The sequence below is a fragment of the Eulemur rufifrons genome, chromosome 7 (assembly GCF_041146395.1).
Source record: "Eulemur rufifrons isolate Redbay chromosome 7, OSU_ERuf_1, whole genome shotgun sequence".
NCBI classification, from domain to species: domain Eukaryota; kingdom Metazoa; phylum Chordata; class Mammalia; order Primates; family Lemuridae; genus Eulemur; species Eulemur rufifrons.
The window spans coordinates 99,481,970-99,490,023 of NC_090989.1; the positions used below are offsets into that span (position 1 = coordinate 99,481,970).

General features: G+C 45.2%; 1 non-coding gene across 1 annotated transcript; it reads right to left on the reverse strand.

The window, feature by feature from the left end:
* Positions 1-2,089: 2,089 nt before the first annotated feature.
* LOC138388636 (small nucleolar RNA U13) lies at positions 2,090-2,194 on the reverse strand. Its single transcript, XR_011234170.1, has one exon. It is a non-coding gene; the product is annotated as a small nucleolar RNA U13 (small nucleolar RNA).
* Positions 2,195-8,054: the final 5,860 nt, after the last annotated feature.

An 8,054-nucleotide genomic window follows, 5' to 3' on the forward strand; every position in this document is an offset into this window, starting at 1 on the left:
TCTAAGTCCCAGCTCTGCTACCACTGACTCTACTCTATGAGACTCTTTCGGTTTCCATTTTTCTAACATGAAAGACCTGGGCTTGCTCTGTGATTCTTAACTTCTTTGAAGCCATGGTTCCCTGAGGAATCTTGGGAGGCTAGGACTCCTCTCCCCTGAATATGTGCATGTACACCCTCAGTCCACTGCCCTGGCTTCGATGGTCTCTGTGAGCCATTCTAGTAGCCCTGAAAATCATGATGCTTTTATGAAACATTGTGGAAAGGAAAAGTCCATTATGGATGTTCTGGAAATAAACGTTGCCATCCTTCATGACCCTGTGAGTGGGTAAATCTCATGTAAGTTGTAAAGAGCACCTTCAATCTAGTTTGATCTAATTAATCTAGTTATTTAAGTAACTCCTATTTGTAAACAGATGATCTCAAGGTAAGGAAAAGGGCAACTCATTCTCAGCCTTCAGGAAGGAAAAAAGGCCAAGAGTTCATACTTTATTTACAAAGTAGAAATAAAAGTTTTACATTTTCTTTAAGTTTTCATTTTTGACAACATTAGACAAGAAGTGGCCAATCATAACCCGAGGTATTTGGTAGCAATTATCCTTCATCTGCTAATTTCTAGGCAGGAAAAATATGATTAAAATGAGTTTCCGCACTGCTGTTGATTAGGCATAATGGCAAAGTAATCATCATAAAGCTAATAATCAGAGCAGAGCTAAAATTTGGAAAGTTATTGTTGAGTAACCAGAAAGCTCTAAAGCCAAAAACAATGTCCAACTAACTAGAATATTACCACCCCCCCCCCCCACAATTTTTGTCTGCCTTTCAACATCAATTAAACAGAGCAAACTAAAACCAGTTAATTACATCAATTTTGAGGTCAACTTTTGACAACTCAAACTTTCACGGTAAACAAACCACAATATTGAAAGCTTTTTTGAAAAAATCAATAAACAAACAGCCATCATACTAGGAAAAGCAGGAACACATTTAACAACACATCAATAAATTTTCAGCAAGCCTGTACTTGCATTAGCTCAAGCCCCCGGTGCCTGCCCCTGCCCCTGCTATGCACCCCCATCCACTCAGGCCGGTGTGCCCACGGCCCAGGCGCACAGCTGGGCAGCTGTGAGGGATCGCCACTGAGTGGCTCTTGGCAATTGCACAGCTCTGCCTGGAACACAGAGCTCACAAATGGGACAGCACATAATTTCAGATCTTGGTGATGGTAAAAACGAGCCCTTTAGGATGGCTTGATGACAAAATCACTTTCTTTCTTACATTTGTCATCTAGAAGTCCAAACTCAGGGGCATTAATGGAAAGTTGGGCTAAGGTGGAGGTACTCCAAATAGAGTGAGAGCGAATGGGCTTCTTGGCTTCTCTCGCATTGTAATTCCGATTGAAGACCACTGGACAAGGTCTGTTAGGGCTCTAACCACCATCCCCCAGAAATCACTGGAGAGCCAAAGGTGAGCGACAATGAATGCACACTAGGGACGGGAGGTTAGATGCCCAGTGGTAGAGAAAATTATAACCCAAGTGCATATATGTTTGGGGTCTCGACATCCTCTGTTGTTTTCTCTCTACTTTTGCCTCCTATTACTTCTTTTTTTTCTTTTTATACATTTAAATTTCTTAGAAATCGCTTCCACCACCCTGGGTAGAAGCACTGGACTCCCTCTATCCAATGAACTAGGATATTTCCCATGATGTCAGGTCAATCTAGGCAAATTTTCTCAGTATAAGCATCTCTACATTTCTACAGTCCTCTTTTCATGTTTCCTTTAAAAATAAATGTGCCCTTTTTCTCAAAAGCCACCGAACCCTATACTCTGGCCGACCACTGCTTTTAGACCCTTTGGATGCTCTGACATGAGATTTTATATTTTAGGAGAAGGTGGCTGAATACAGATTGCAAAATCACCTGTCCCCTTTCCCATCATAAGAATGTGACAACTCATTAATCTTAATTCCTCCATAAATAGCAGTCTCCTCATATGGGCAAAATTCCATAATGTTAAAGTCATTGCTTTGCAAAGATACTCCCAATAAGACTCTACTTCCATGGAAACTCCGAATTTCTTTCTTTCTTGTTCAAATGAGTAACATGCCGATGAGAATGTTGTAACAAGATTTGAGGGAGACACATCTCACACACGCATATGAAAATCGTCACGCTTATGAACTATAAAAGGATCAAACTCCAAATCTCTAATGCTACAATTGTTAGTCACTTTGACAGGAGAAGAGGCATGGTCAAATATTTGAAAACTGCATTGAGAATTAAGGAGTTATTTAGATTTTTTTCCTGGGATCACTTTGAGGAAAAGGAAGAAGATATAGAAGCTCTGACATAGGGCACTTGGAGGATGGACTCCAGTGGGAGAAACATGAACAAGAGGGAAAGACGATGGGAATTATGGTGGGGCACCGAGTTAGCAGGGGATAGGAAAGGAGTCCTCTTGAACCATATTGGTCAGTCTTTTTTTTCAACTCTGCACACAAAATTGTAGGCCTGGTTGTCTACTTTCTGGGTTGTGATTGAAGCCAAGAACTATGGTTCTCCAGGACCAGCACAGGCCTCTCTGCATTCTTGGTTGCGGAAGGATGATGCACATTCCTGCCTATCCGCTCTTTAGAGATGGCTCTGCTTCCCTGCCTGGTGTGGGATTCCTCGCAATGTGCCAGGGGGTATTCCTGGAGAATTTTATGGGATATAAACTAAGGAAAAGTTTCTGCAGTTTCTCCCCAATCCCTTACACTCCCATTGCCATATTTTAGGGCATCTCTATTAATGCCATTGTGTAGAATGGATTGAAGCCAACTAAGATAAAGTTACAATAATATTGAGATAAGATTCATGTTTCTCCTGTTAAGTCTTATAGAGTCACTGGAAGCTTTGAAGTGCCAAAGGATATCCAGAGACCTCAGAACTATTTATTAAATATTTGCTTTTCTCAGTCACCGTATTTCAGGGTCTGGGAAGCTTCATTTTCACGTCATTGAATTTCTCAGATTTTACATGCTATAGTCCAAATTAGACTCTGTGCTTCTCCTTCTCTTGCCATCCCCAAGGAAAGAGTAGAAATGGGTGATGCTGAGGTATAGGAGAGGAATTAGAGAAACTTATTTTGATAACATGAGGAAATGACTCCATGCCCCTTCTCTACATGAGTTGGTATCATACAATTAAGACAGTTTGATAGATTGACCAGATTTCATAACCTAGGCCAAGGAGGCCATTATACCATTCATCACAAGCCTGCTGGTAGGCCATGGTCAAGGCTGGCCCAGGGAGGGAAAAGGAAAAGAGGAAGAGAGTCATGATGGGTCAATACCTGCTCTTCCTTCTCCGCCTTCCACACCCTCACCTCCAGTGTTATTCTTGCTGAGGCTCTCGCTTTCTATGTTACTGAGAAAATGGTAGTCAGACATACAAGTCTACTGGCTCAGGGTCTGTCCCCTGTCCTGTTTGAGTAGAGGAGTGCTCCTCCTCCTCCAAGGCCACCCCTCCAGTTGTGTTTCGATTCAGGTCCCCTTTCACCTTCTCAAGGACCTTGTCCCTTTGTTTTTCTCCTCTCTCCCTTCTGAATCTTCAATGTCTCTGTCTTTGTCCAATTACTGTCATCACTAGGCAGACGTGTCCTTATAAACAGAACATCACCCCCTCCACCTGTACGTCTCTCCTGCTGCTTTCCTATTTCTCTTTTTACCACCAGACCCAAGATATGTGTGGGAATGGCAGTCAGGAGACCTGGAAAAGGTAGCAAGAAAAGAAAACATATCTTAGTGACCAGAACAGGCTAGATTTCTCACTGTACAGGAAGGGGGAGTGGTGGTGGTACATGCAGATGAGTGTGAGGACCAGCGGCACCTACTATCTGCCAGATACTCTGCTAGGTGCAGGGGACATACGGATGGCTAACACTTGTCTCATCCCTGTGAGTGTGGAAGTGTGGGTGTAGAAAGGCTACTTAGAGGGGAAGGAAGGAAGTCATGGCAGTAAGGGAAGCTAACTGCCTCCAGCCCCCACTCCCACCTCCACCCCAGACACAGAGACTCTAGGGGAGAATCATAAATGGCTGCTAGGATGGTGGCCTCTGGGATAACATCTTCTTTAGAAAGTCCCTGACATTTATTGAACGCTTGTTTGGTACAACTCTGCTTTCAGCTTCCTACCCTTTTGTCCTTGTGCACACTAGGCCTTTTAGCCAGCCTGGCAGTAGCAATAGGGCTGAGGTCAGGATGGTAGTTGGTGCAGTTTTCCAAGAGCCATAACCTTAGCTAAGTAGGTAGGCTCTGGATGGGTCTGTCAAAGCGCAGGCCCTCTGGGGAGCCTTCTGCAGCAATCAAGAACATGGCTCTCCTGGTTTAAGTGTAAATGTGTTTTAGATATAATGGCCACTTTTAAACTAAGGAAATTATCTCTCACTCTGGGTCTATGCTACAAGGTTGAGGTGACCTTGAGAAGGTGAAGACTTTCTTGTTAACACCTTTCTCATTCTGTATCCTTTAAAGATGGTGCTGGGCTGAATGCAAGAGGAAATGGGACTGGCAGGGGCTGGAATAAGTAAGGAGATTATTTATGTCCTGCATCAAGGAGTTCCAGGGTTGGCAGCAGGGCAGATACCTCAGGTCACGATGACCCCAAGGACCAAGACCCTTCTCTCTTCCTGCTCCCCCATCTTCAGACTTGTGCTTGGCGCTTGTCTACGGTGGCTGCAGCTCCTAACATCTATGTTACAGCAGGAAGAAAACAGAAGGCAAAGGACAGGAGGCCAGAACTGGATCACATGGCCTTCTGAGCTACAGAGAAGTCTGGGGAGGTATGAGTTTAAGTTTTCTAGCCTTTTTCTGAGAAGATAAGGGAAAATTGGGCAGTGAATGACTTTTGGGTAGCTCACAGTGTGTGCCACACACCCCATGGCGCTTTCTCCCTGAACGGGGGGTCTCAGCCTGGATGGCCGTTGGTATTCCTGCAGAACTTTTAAAATTAAAGCCCAGGAACCCTCAGACCAATTAAATTAGCATTTCTGGGTGGAACACAACATCAGTAATTTTTAAAGATCCTCAGATGATTCTTTTTTTTTTAAAGGCTGGTCAAGTGAAGCAGTGGGGGTGGAGAAGGAACAGAGGAACCTGTAACTGATTGTGATCAATTAGTTGTAAACACCAATGCACTTGGACCAGCCCTCAGATGATTCTAACATGCAGCCAAGATCAGAAATCACTACTTTAAAGGCTGCCCTGAGCATTAATTTTGACCTGATTCCCATTAGGAACAAGTGATGTATTATAAAATGTTAGAATTGAGCAGGACCTTACTGATCACAGAACATTCGCTCAAGGTCAAATTTGTAACCAGTGAAGAGTTTGGGGTGGGAAAGCCAGATCCCCCACCCCAACCCCTGCAAAGAGTAGTAGCCCCTGCTCAAGTTTCCCTGCATCCAGTACGATGCGCTGTGAAATATGTGGCTGTTTGGGAGAATGAAACCTTGATCCAATTAGTACTGAAGGTTGAGGCGAGCAGTTACCCTTGGACTGCAGCTGTCTCTCCTCCACTCCAGTAATGACGCTCAGCCTGAAATCCAATTTGACATGAGTGTGTAATTTAAATGTTTATTTAATCCAGAGCCACTTCTCAATAAATAGGATGCTCAGAGGCTTGAATTACCCAGGCTCTCTTTACCCAAGGCTCCCTTGCTAATCTGCTCCCAGCATTATTCACTGTGTGCACAGCTGCCAAAAGCCCAATGCTAAATGCCCTCATTCATTTGGAGGTTTTGTCTTCTGAAGCCAAACAGCTGGTCTGTCTGAGTCCCTGGTGGTGGAGATTAACATGGGGCTTTCCACACTGTTAGCATTGAAGACAGCCTTGTAGATTATCCATCCAAACTGACGCTCAGGGAGGCAGGAGTGACTTGCCCAAGGTCACCTCGACTATTCGTTGCAGCATTGGGACAATAGCATCGGCTTTTAGGTTAAATTGATTGGATGTTTTAACAAAGCAGAAACCTAACAAATTTGACCAAGGATGCAATGGTGCCTAATTATTGCCCTCCAAATTTTCAGCATAAATATTTAACTAAATCAGGACTCAAGACAAACCCATGTTGCAGGAATAACTGAGCTGACAGAGGGAAAAGCAAGTAATCCCGTGCTTTTCCCGAGTTGGCTGCTGGCACTGCTCAGTTGCACGGGAAGCCCCTGTCAGCACCCAGCGCACGCCTGGCCCCTGTGGGCTCTCTCGAGATGCTTGTTGGTCGGAATTGATCCCTGCAAGCCCTTTACTTTGCTACCCATTACTTAGAACGCCTCTGCAGGACCGCGCTATTACCAGCTATTACATTTAGAGCAAAGCGACAAGAAATCAACTATCTTCGGGATTTATGTGAAAAAGACTGTGGTAGCTGGAAGTCAAACATAGACTGATGAGTGTTTTACGGTAATGTGCTCTCAAAGTTCAATTTCTTAAGTTCTCTAGGTGACGCAAAATGATTGATTCTGAAAATGAACGCTGAAGAAATAAATTGATTCCTTTGAAGTAAGCGGACCATTAATTCTTGACCTTAAAATCTCTAAAATGTTTTAAAAGGAGTTGACTTAGCAGCTACTGCATTTTATGGAATTAACTCTTTTTTTCTTCTTTTGTTGTATTATCTTGCTGGGGTCTATGCACAAGCTTCATAGCTCCTAGAAAAATAGGATGGATCCTGTTATTACCTATAATGTTCCTTAATGCTGTACTTTGAACACACATGCAGTCAATGCGTGAAGGCATGGCAGGGGGAATTAAACCCATGGAAAAGCTCAAAGCTGCCTTCTAGGCCACCTTAGGAAATGGCTGGTTATTTTGGCTACAGTTCTAATTCGATCTCATTACTGAGGCTGACTCTGCCCAGCAGCAATCCCAGGGGCGGCCTGGCTGATTTGATCCCCCACACACAAGACCCCCACTTGGGCTGTGCCTGTGCAGACTGAGTGAGAGGCTCCGCGTCACTCTCTGTGGAAACTTTCCCTGGGCTGTCACTGTGGAAGCTCTGATGTATGGGCTTAAACTTCATTCATTTGTTATTTCTCCATTTGTTTATGCCTTTATTTAGCTAATACTTAGTGCTTGTCTACTGTATGCTAGCAACCCTTCCCCTAACACTAGCCAGGTTCTGGGCTAGAGAACAATTGGAGGCTCACATACCATATGTCTAAATTTTAAGTTAGAAATCGAACTAACAAACTTTAATCATACACTGTCATAAAGACCTGGAAGGCTGAGTTCAGATGTGTAATTCTAGGGCTCCTTGGAGTTCTGCAAGAGAACTCGGTAGCACGTGGAGAGCTCCCCCACCCCAACTCCTGTATGAACCCCCCTCCCTCTCTTTCCCACCCTCTCCACCCTGTCTGCCCAGCACCCTGAGGGGTCTCACCCTTTGGCCTCTCCTTGAGCCTTGGGGGCTCAGAGTGCCGAAGGTGAGAGAACTATGCAGGCCTTGGAAGTGGGTTTAGGGCCATTTGGTCAGGAAATTCACAGCTTATGGGTACTCACAGTGCCATCTAGAAGGGGAGGCAGTGGGCTCTGGGTGGGCACATCCCCTGGGCCGTGTGGACCCCTCACCCCATGGGGAAGGTATAGCTGGAGGGGCCCAGAGCAGACCCTCTGGACAATAGTTTAGGGCCCCAAGCAAGGGCTCCAGCTGCACCATCTGAGGACAAGGTGTGTGCCAAGAGCTGTGAGGCAGCAGTGAACAAGACCCCTGAGACTCCTGCCTTAACAAGGCAGACAAAAAATAGACAAATAAGGATGACTAGGATAAGGGGCATGGAGACATTAAACCAGGTGATGGGATACAGCGTGACCGGGGGATGCTACTGTAGAGTGACCACCTCTTGGAGATGGTAACATCTCTGCTGGGACCCAAAGATACAGAAGCACTTTGCCAGCTGAGGGCTCACGGGGTGCCGGCCCACAGGCAGGAAAGGACTGGCCAGGAGCCCCCGGAGGAGGGGGCGGGGCAGTGTAAAGCAGGCATCTGCAGTGGTCTGCAGGAGCTAAGTGATCG